The following is a 10,672-nucleotide window of genomic DNA, read 5'->3' as shown; positions in this document are numbered from 1 at the left end:
CACGCTCCGACTGAACAGAGAGAAGGACGAGCTTACGCTTGCACTGCAGACTCCCAAGCATCCAGAACGGATGCGGGGAAAAGGCGTGGTTCCATTGTAGATTGGATTCGAAGAGGACATCCACACGTACAGGAGTATATGAGCAGCAAGATAGATACAAAAGCGAAGATTGTAGATCGTGAATATAGGGTATCAAACTACGAGCTCAGGTTGCAAGAGGAGGTGGCTAGAAAGGTAGACGAACGCCTGGCCACACAGCGGAGCCTAGAGCACCAGCCATCTATTCCGCATGTCATGGTCAGCCCCTCAGGCAATCACAGCAGCTGCGCCTCAACGAGATAGGTAGGATCACAGAGCATGGACGCGTTGCATGCTTAGGACGAAACCCCATGCCCCGTTGATGAAATCACGTAGCAGACACCATGTGAGCTGCATATTCCCTTCAAGAACCTGTTAATCAACGTATGCTCGTAGTTTTATGAATTTTGACATTTACATTCCGAAAGTTGGTGCTTAGGTTGATAATCTCGCTCCTCGTGAAGGTGGCGTCAGGAATGGCCATCCCAACGGACCCTTCAGGGACATACCGCTGCAGGCCGATTCCACCTAGATACTCGAGAGTTGAAGTTGAGCTGGTGGAAGCCATATACGAGGACCTCTAGTTGGACATCCCTGGGGGAGACGGGGAGATGAAACTAAGAGAGACAGGCCACGCCATTATACTATGGTGCAAGCGGTACATCGTATTCCTCCATCTCCTTCGGCTCCTTCGCCTCCTCCGCCTACACCATCTCCTTCGGTTCCTCCACCTGCACCTTCTCCTCCGGCTCCTCCACTTCCTCCTGCTGTAGCACCTTCCAAGTCAAGGTCTTGCCAAGCTCCGCTGTCCGCACAAGGTTAACGAAGAACGAAAAAGTTGAAGAGACACCGCTCCCTGATCCAAAGGTTTGGCCGTACGAGTGCACTAAGGAGGTGATTGACACTTAGGTTGTAGAAGATGTGAGGGCGCACTTCAAACCTCGGAGTCCAAAAAAGAAGATACCAATAGACCCGAGTGTGAAGAACTTCCTTAAGATGGGCGCACCGGTCAAGGAGGCCATAAAACTATCGGACTTTGAACGAACACTTAACAAGGCATTTCGAAAAAAAGGCCAAACAAGTCTCTTAGCTTGGAGAGCAACCAAAACAAGAGGTCGAGTCATTGGTGTAGCCTGAAGAAATGGGGATAACATATTTCATTAAAGACACCGGACTAAATAGGGAATCAGTTTCTTACAGGCACACCAATCCCAAAGGAGGAAGTGAAATACCAGTTTAAACTTCGTAAACCACTTTCAAACCTGATCAGGTGAAGACCCTACCGAAAAAGATATACCGATTCCATCAACGATACATGGAAATGTCAGCCAACGGTAGAGAGATGTTCGGAGCGAGGAGAAGAAACTCTGACTTCTTCCAAGGAGATGATGTTCTCTGGATCTCATTCGATGATGTCTTTCGACCTATACAATCTAGACGCCCTCGACGTCTCTCTTCTCTCCGCATGGGTTATGTAATGTTTAGTTAGATTTATTTTGTTCCTTAGCTCTGTCTATGTACCTCATAAAAATTCCTTTTATCGTCGTAGAATTGAGATTCAAAGGGGCCGACGGCAAGGTAATTACGATACTGGATTCATCGACCCTTGCAAAGTTAACGTTGAAATGATCACCAAGTAAGGATGCAAGCGGGCCGACCCGCGAACTTACTTATAGGTCAAATAGATGATAACTAATGGATTTTACATCGTGGTCTGGTTTGCCGCATCTAGAGATACAAGTGGGTCAATCTATAAACACATTTACATGTCAAATTAATAGCTAACCCACGAGTCAAACCCGCGGGTTACCAACAAATTTTGCCTATAAGCGGGTTTGCGGACAAGCCCGCTTGCAACCCTTTCACCAAGTATGAGCAAGCCGCAAAGGACAATCTTGTCCATATCCTGGTGCAGCTGCATTTCTAGACGTTCATATTAGTGCCGTACAACACATCGTGAGTTTTTACTGTCTTTTGAACCAATTTCCTTCTCGTGTGTGTGTCTATATATATATATATATATATACATGTATATATATATATATACACACACAGTTTCATATATCATCTCATGCAATTTGCGGATTCCACTGGGCCCTTTTTCTTTTCGACATGGAGTCATGCAAAGTCCATGTCTTTGACTCAATGGATAAAGAGGAGTCTACTTTTGACAAGATTTTGAAGTGATAGACAGATAATGCCATCTATTCCACTGTCATTACGAATTTTGTTATTGCTACTATGCGGATCTTGGATAATAATTAATCATAGCTTGCAATTGTACGTAGGGCTTGGGACCGGTTCCGTGCTTTGGTCAAAGGGTTGTGGAAAGAAAAACTTGGCTGGAGGTTTAATTTTCTAGTAAGTACATGCTCCAAAATTATATTGAATGTCTAAAATAGAAGTGTATGTTAAATCTCTCATTGTTTCTCTTTTAATGAGCAAAGTAGGACAAGGGGAATAACTTGTGCGGCTACTACGTCTGCGAGTATGCCCACTACCTATCGACCCAAATCTACACCACCAAGGAGCTCGATGTACGTACAAATCATTCAGTCATTCATTGCGTGTCGATTTCTTGTTTATTTCATATATTTATCTCTCTTTTTTTCAAATGATAGTTTATTTACATGAGGCATAACCTCACCTACGCAGATTTTATCACGGCTGTTCAAGAACAAATGATGTGATCATCAACAAACAAATTCTCGATCCCGCAGGTAAATTCTACTACGACGGATCAACAATTCATAGCGTCGGTACTTCTTCTGAGATAACGCCGAAGTAGCTAGCTAGCATACGATAGAAACATTATATTTATTGTCCGAAGGAATTGTAATATATGTACATATATTGTTAAGTGCTTTTATATATGTGTAATACACACACATACATACATATAAACATGCACCAAGCAGGAGCATGCAAATAAAAAAAAAAGAAAGGCTTAATCATATATAGTCCTAGTTAGTGTTACCATTTCTAGGTATTTGAACCGGGACTAAAGATAGCGATCTTTAGTCCCGGATTCGTAGTTTCGGTTTGCTACCCGGGACTATAGGGGGTAGCAAACCAGGACTGCAAATGGTTTGCGCAGCAGTGAGCGATTTTGCACTAGGGCGCCCTAGTAAAAAAGGCAAGCCACCTATCCAGTGGAGTCTAGTTAATTTCTAGTCTATGCATGGCACACAATCCTACACAAGGCAAACTACAAGGGACTGTTGCGCTCTTGCTATTATTTAAGCACCCCCTGAGTCCTGACTCCAACAAGATCCACCGCAAAGACCCTCTGTTAGCTGTATACGTACTCGACGACCTGTGGACTGCGGTACGTGGCGCTGCAAGCAATGGAGTGTGAGACCGGTCTGGTCGACCGCCCCCTCAACAACTCAGGGCCGCGCACCGGCGACCCCTTGTACTGGGGCAAGGCGGCAGAGGGTCTCGCGGGGAGCCACCTCGACGAGGTGAAGAGGATGGTGGTGGAGTACCACGAGCCGCTGGTGAAGATCGACGGCGCCATGCTCAGCCTCAGCGTCGCCAAGGTGGCAGCCGTCGCCGGCGAGGCCGCCCGGGTGCATGTGGTGCTGGACGAATCCGCACGACCCTGCCTGGAGGCTAGCCGCGAGTGGGTCTTCAACAGCACCATGAACGGCACCGACACGTACGGCATCACCACCGGCTTCGGGGGTGCCTCCCACCGCCGCACCAATGAGTTCGCCGCGCTCCAGAAAGAGCTGATCCGGTAGGAGCGTAGGGCTCAGTGTACTATTCTCTCCGTTTCTAAATATTTGATGCCGTTGACTTTTTAAAATTTTTAAAAAATATAAGTAATTATTAATTCTTTTCCATTGTTAAATATACTTATATGTATACATATAGTTTTACATATTTCACAAAAGTTTTTAAATAAGACGAACGGTTAAATATGCATGTGCTAAAAAATTAACGATGTCAAATATTTAGAAACGGAGGTATTATTTTATTTTATACTAATTACTCACTGACTCTGACTGCTATACAAGCAATAATGCTAATTAATTCGTTCATTGGGTGGGTGGGTCTGAATGAAAATATTAAAGATACCTCAACGCCGGCGTCTTTGGAGCCAGCCGCAGCGACGGCTACACGCTGCCGACGGAGGTCACGCGCGCAGCCATGCTCGTGCGCATCAACACCCTCATCCAGGGCTACTCGGGCATCCGCTTCGAGATCCTCGAGGCTATCGCCAAGCTGCTCAACGCCAACGTGACTCCGTGCCTGCCGCTCCGGGGCACCATCACCGCGTCCGGCGACATCGTCCCGCTGTCCTACATCGCCGGCCTCATCACCGGCCGCCAGAACTCCGTGGCGGTGGCCCCGGACGGCACCAAGGTGGACGCCGCTGAGGCGTTCAAGATCGCCGGCATTGAGCACGGGTTCTTCGCATTGCAGCCCAAGGAAGGGCTCGCCATCGTCAACGGCACGGCCGTGGGCTCCGGCCTGGCGGCGATCGTGCTCTTCGAGGCCAACATCCTCGCCGTCCTTGCCGAGGTCCTCTCGGCGGTGTACTGCGAGGTGATGGCCGGCAAGCCGGAGTACACGGACCACCTCATCCACGCGCTGAAGCACCACCCTGGGCAGATCGAAGCTGCGGCCATCATGGAGCACATACTGGAAGGCAGCTCCTACATGAAGCTTGCCAAGGAGCTTGGGCGAGATTGACCGGCTGACGAAGCTGAAGCAGGACAGGTACGCCATGCGCACGGCGCCGCAGTGGCTCGGCCCGCAGGTCGAGGTCATCCGCTTCGCCACCAAGTCGATCGAGCGAGAGATCAACTCCGTCAACGACAACCCTGTCATCGACGTCGCCCGCCGCAAGGCGCTCCACGGCGGCAACTTCCAGGGCACTCCCATCGGGGTGTCCATGGACAACACTCGTCTCGCCATCGCTGCCATCGGCAGGCTCATGTTCGCGCAGTTCTCCGAGCTTGTCAGCAGCTTCTACAGCAACGGCCTTCCCTCAAACCTGCCCGGCGGGCGCAACCCGAGCTTGGACTACGGTTTCAATGGCGCCGAGGTCGCCATGGCGTCCTACTGCTCTGAGCTCCAGTTCCTGGCCAACCCGGTGACCAACCATGTGCATACCACGGAGCAGCACAACCAGGGCGTCAACTCTCTCGGCCTCATCTCCTCCAGGATGACCGCAGAGGCCGTCACCGTCCTGAAGATCATGTCCTCTACTTTCCTCATCGCACTGTGCCAGGCCGTCGACCTGCGCCATCTCGAGGAGAACATCAAGGCCGCTGTTAAGAAGTGCGTGACGAATGTCGCCAAGAAATCCCTGCCCATGGTCGACGACGACCTGCTGCTCGGCGCTATTGACCGCGTGGCGGTGTTCACGTACGCAGAAGACCCATGCAGATCCAGCTTGCCACTCATGCAGAAGATCCGCGCGGTGCTCATGGAGCATGCGCTGGCCAACGGTGACATCCTGGCCAAGGTGCCTGACTTCGAGCACCAACTCCGCGCGGTGCTCCCCGACGATGTGGAGGCCGCACGCGCGGCTGTGGAGAGCGGCTTGGCCACGAACAGGATCACCGAGTGCCGCTCGTACCCGCTGTACAGGTTCGTGCGCAAGGAGCTCGGCGCCGAGTACCTGACCGGCGAGAAGACGCGGTCGCCCGGGGAGGAGGTGGACAAGGTGGTGATCGCCATGAACCAGCACAAGCACATCCACCCACTGCTGGAATGCCTCAGCGAGTGGAAAGGCGCGCCCCTGCCACTCAATTAGCTCAACTACATATACGAGTCGACGAATAAAAGCAAGTACTATCCTACTATACACAATAATTCACGCGGCGTGCGGTGAATAAAGAATAAACTATAAACAGTTAGCTGGACTATATATAAATAAATGTGTCAGCACTTATAATCATTGTGTACTTGTGTGTCTTACATTAAGAAAGCTTATATATAAATAAAAGTCATATATTGACAGCTCACTACGGATATTTCCTCCGCGCCGGTATATAATCCTAAGTTAATTCTCTGGGGAGGGTATTCCTCCGTATTTTGCCCCGGTTGTATGGTCATAACGGGCTGTCGTAAGGAACTCGGCAGTCAGAGGTAGCTTCTCAAAGTACCAGGAGGGCATCGGATAGAGGGTATTAGCTAGTATATCAGTTAACTAGGATGTATGTATACTATGTATATTAGAAGTAAAGGAATAGATTGTCTTTCTCTTTTCTATCCACTTAGATAATATAGTATGAGAATGAGTAGTTAATACTTGTGTGTCACTCTACCCTTGGATTATCTTAACCCCTGCTTAGAATATGATTATCACAAGTAATATATAAATTATTAGTCAATCTTCTCTCTACATGATCTTCCCACGGGATAAAATAAATACGATACCCTTGAAATACTCTTGGGAGAAATGCTATAATAGTATATCCGTGTGTTTGCGGATGAACTCTATAACCATAATATACCAGGAGTATTTTTGCGCCATTGCTGGAAATTATATTTCTAGGAATGTTCTTAAGAAATACCAACAAGCATTTCTGGCGCCGTTGCCGGGGAAGATTCATAATAGAGATTACTTGAACTAATACTTTATATTTACCTCTGTATAATCATTTTCTTTTACAGGCTAACCTTGGTTGCTTTCACTTTTGTTGTGAAAAATGGGTAGTGCATGACTGGTTTCAACTTGTCGAAAAACTTCAAAGAAAATCCAGAAGCTTTCTTCCGGAGCGTCAGGCCACGAGTCGCTACTCCGCAGAAAACTCTACCGACAGAGAAACCAGCCGTACCAGCGCCACCGACCTTCAAGACTATGGCTAACAAGACTCTCCACGAGTTCGCTGCTCCCTCTGCTGATAATGTGGCCATTGGGCCGCAGGTCAACAAAGGGGACGTGGATTTCGACTTAAAGTCCAGCCTCATCACAATGGCATAGGCTAGCCCGTTCTGTGGCAAGCCTAATGAGGATGCCAATGCTCATCTGCAACACTTCCTTGAGATCTGTAGCACGTACACCATCAAGGGCATCAGTCCTGACGCCGTCAGGCTGCGACTGTTTCCGTTCTTCCTTCTCAGGAGAGCGAAGCAGTGGTTCTATGTCAACCGTGCTGCTGTCAACACCTGGGATAAATGCTCTACGACATTCCTCTCGAAATTCTTCCCGATGGGCAAAACCAATGCCCTTCGTGGAAGGATTTCAACTTTCCAGTAGACAAGGGACGAGTCTATTCCGGAAGCATGAGAGCGTCTGCAGGAGTATGTGGCCGCCTGTCCTCATCATAGGAAGGATGACTAGCTGATCTTGCAGAACTTTTATAATGGACTCACGCCGATGTCCCGCAATCACCTAGACACGGCAGCTGGAGGGGCTTTCTTCTCTAAAACGGTTCAAGGAGCCGTTGATCTAATAGAGAAGATGGTCTCCAATATGGGTTGGAGCGAGGAACGACTCCAGAGCCATCAACGAGGCATGCATACCGTCAAGGAGACGGAGTTACTTGCTGCCAAGCTGGACCTCCTCATGAAGCAATTAGACGACCGCGAGAAACGGCCCTAAGGCATCGTCAAGGCCTTGGACTCTCACGTCACGTGTGAGGTCTGCGGCGGCATGAGTCATTCTTTAAATTACTACCCGGAAACCTGTGAGGAGGCGATGTACATGGGCAACAACAAGAGGTACCGTCCACGAGGAGGTTACTGGTGGAACCAACCACGCCCATATTATCAAGGAGGTAACAACAACGTTAATTTTTCTAACCAGCCCTCCTTGAAGGATCTCGTTTTTGCGCAAGCTAAAACCACTGATGCGTTAAGCAAAAAGGTTGCAGCCAATGATAAGGTCCTAAAAAACATTAATGTCAAATTAGATGGCTGTAACACCCTGAAAATTCGACCAACAAAAATCAAAGTTCCAAAAATATGGGCCTTCAAAAACTTTTTAAATAAATTGCATCATGCCGATTTTGTTCATCTATTTCATTAGATTTTAATTTCGGAGTTCATAGGTCACGAATAAAGAATAGTTAATTAGGAATAAACCCTAAAATTAGATTGGCAAGAGAAATAATTAAGATATAATTTAAAATAAAGCTTATGTGAGGATAGAAACAAATAAAACATTATCGCGACCATATTTGTATCAATTAAATTTAAATGCGATGGAAAAAGAATTAACTCTAATTAAATTCGAATAAATTCTATATAAAAATAAAATATGGGTAATGATAATCTAGGTTAGAACAACCCAAATATTGTGTAAACTTGATTTGTGCAAAAAATAGAAATATTGGGACAAGATTTGAATAGGAAAAACAACCAAATAGGAAAAATAGAAAAAAAACATCACCGTTCATTGCGCTGTAAGTGTTCGATCGCGTTCCCTAGCCCTAACCCCTCCTCTGCCGCACGCACCTGGCCACCCCGAGCCCCGCGCCGCCCTCCGTCGCATCGCCGCGGCCGCCCGTCGCGTCGTCGGTTTGCGCCCCATGCCGCCACGCGCCGTCGCCGTCGCTGTCACGCCGCGTTGCGCTCCGTGTGCCGCGCGCCGACGCCGTCGCGTCTTGTCGCCCCTGCCGCGCCGCGCGCCGTCGCCCATCCCGTCGCCGCGCCGTCGTTCCATCGCCGTCCCGTCGCCGCGCGCCGCCCCCTCGCCGCCTCGCGCCCCGCGCCCGCGCATCGCTCGCCCGTCGCGTCGCCGCCTCGTGCCTCGCGCCCTGCCGCGCCGCTCGCCCGTCGCGTCGCCGCCTCGCGCCACGCGCCCGCGCGCCGCTCGTCCGTCGCGTCACCACCTCGCGCCCCGCGCTGCTGCCGCGCCGCGTCGTCGTCGCATCGCCGTCGCCGTCGCGCCAAGCCCCGCGCCGCACTGCCCGCCTGTCGCCATCGCCGCCTGCCGCGCCACGCACCGCCCGTCGCGTCGCCATAAGGCTGCCCGCCCCTCTCCATGCCCTATAAAGCCCGACCCCTCCTCTTCTCCACCCCACACACATCCCCTCCATCTTTCCCCCCTCTCCCTCTCCCCCTTCTCCACGCGCCGCCGTCGTCGTGCCGCCGCGCCGCCGCCTTCGAGCCGCCACGCCGCCGCCACGAAGCCGCCGCACCACGCCACGACTTGCGCCGCCGTCGCCATCGTCGCCACCGCCGCCGCTGTCGGTAAGCCGCCGTCCCCCCCCCCTCGCGTCCACCGCCGTCGCCGCCCAGGTGGGCAAGGAGCCGAGAGAGAGAGAGGTAGAAAGGAGCCGGGAGGGAGAAAAAGAGAAAAAGAAAGAAAAGAAAAGAGAAAAGAAAGAAAAGGAAAGAGGGAAAAGGAAAAAAAAAGAAAAAGAAAGAAAGAGGAAGAAAATAAAAAGGCATTTCAGTAAAATTTACAAGTTTAGAAATTTTAAAATAATCAGAATTTAATCGTAGATTAATTATAGTCGTAAAATTGCGAAATTTAATTATATTTTGGTAGCCTCTATGAGTAATCAAATTGTGGTAGGAATTTAGATTTATTTAAGAACTAAAATAGAGTGTTGAATTCTTAGGAAAATTACTTAGGAGACACAAAATGTCTTAGGTTGAGGAATAGTTCTATTTCGCGAATAATATAGTGGATATAACAATCACCTCTCGTGCTCGCTTTTCGATTTGGTCTTTATTGGATTTTATTTGAATTCTAATGGAATTGAAATCAGTTCTTCGCACGTACTTGCAGAGCCTGAGGGAGTTGCGGATCCGAGTGAAGGCCAAGACCCGCAAGACTTTGGGCAAGGCAAGTTATCACTATTCCTTGAACATGTTGATCCCAATTGCGAAATTGTTTTGTTTACAAATAAAATTGCATGCAATTATGAACATCCTACTTGTGATTATGCCATGCCTTGATTATTGTTTACCCCTTATTCCTTCATAACCATGTTTACGTATGAGTCCCTTGTCAATTGTGACAATTGCTTAGAAATGCTATTCTAGAATCATGCATACTCATATTTATCAAATGCTATATGCCTGGGCAATTACCTTTGGGAAGGTAATTGAGATGCGGCATGTGGAGACATGAGCACCACATTGCCATGATATTGATGACATGATTTGTGAAAGGAAAATAAAGTTAAACATCTGTTTTCGACTGGGATGGCTGGAGGATTTGGGTGGTGTCCTGAAAAGGCTAGTGTCATCCCTGGTCATTTAAGGACTGAGCCATGAAGTTAAGCATGAAACGACCCCCGTACAACCGCACTTCTCGTATGGGTATATACCTAGCGGAGTAGATAGCTGAGCAGAGGCAGTATGCATGCGTAGTGGTCTTCTTTTAGGTGTGTGATGTGGCAAGCAGTCTGGTGGCGGATGCCCGGTTCAGATGGCCAGGTGGATGGCGGATGCCCGTTCCGGATGGTCAGAGGCTGGCTTGGCAATACTACATGAGGATACCCATAAGAGAACAATCATGATGGACTAGGTTCAACGACAAGAAGCAACGTAGGAGTTTGTGTGTTTTTCCCTTCCAGGGAGCGCCAGAACTCCTCTCACTGCTAGAAACTTATGACGCCTAGAGTGCATGAGGGCTAAAGTTCATGGAGCAGGTACTGCCAATGCGCGGTGTGGACCC

At 49.0% G+C, this 10,672-nt stretch overlaps 1 non-coding gene and 1 pseudogene across 1 annotated transcript; one reads left to right on the top strand and one right to left on the bottom strand.

The window, feature by feature from the left end:
* The first annotated feature begins 3,425 nt into the window (after nt 1-3,425).
* Nucleotides 3,426-5,848, top strand: LOC127771300 (phenylalanine ammonia-lyase-like; annotated as a pseudogene).
* A 1,416-nt stretch (nt 5,849-7,264) lies between these two features.
* On the bottom strand, nt 7,265-7,371 carry LOC127772414 (small nucleolar RNA R71). The gene has a single exon (XR_008017402.1). It is a non-coding gene; the product is annotated as a small nucleolar RNA R71 (small nucleolar RNA).
* Nucleotides 7,372-10,672: the final 3,301 nt, after the last annotated feature.

Source organism: Oryza glaberrima, chromosome 4, assembly GCF_000147395.1.
Source record: "Oryza glaberrima chromosome 4, OglaRS2, whole genome shotgun sequence".
Taxonomy (NCBI): domain Eukaryota; kingdom Viridiplantae; phylum Streptophyta; class Magnoliopsida; order Poales; family Poaceae; genus Oryza; species Oryza glaberrima.
The sequence above is the reverse complement of the archived record's forward strand: the minus strand, read 5'-3'. Positions and strand labels throughout refer to the sequence as shown.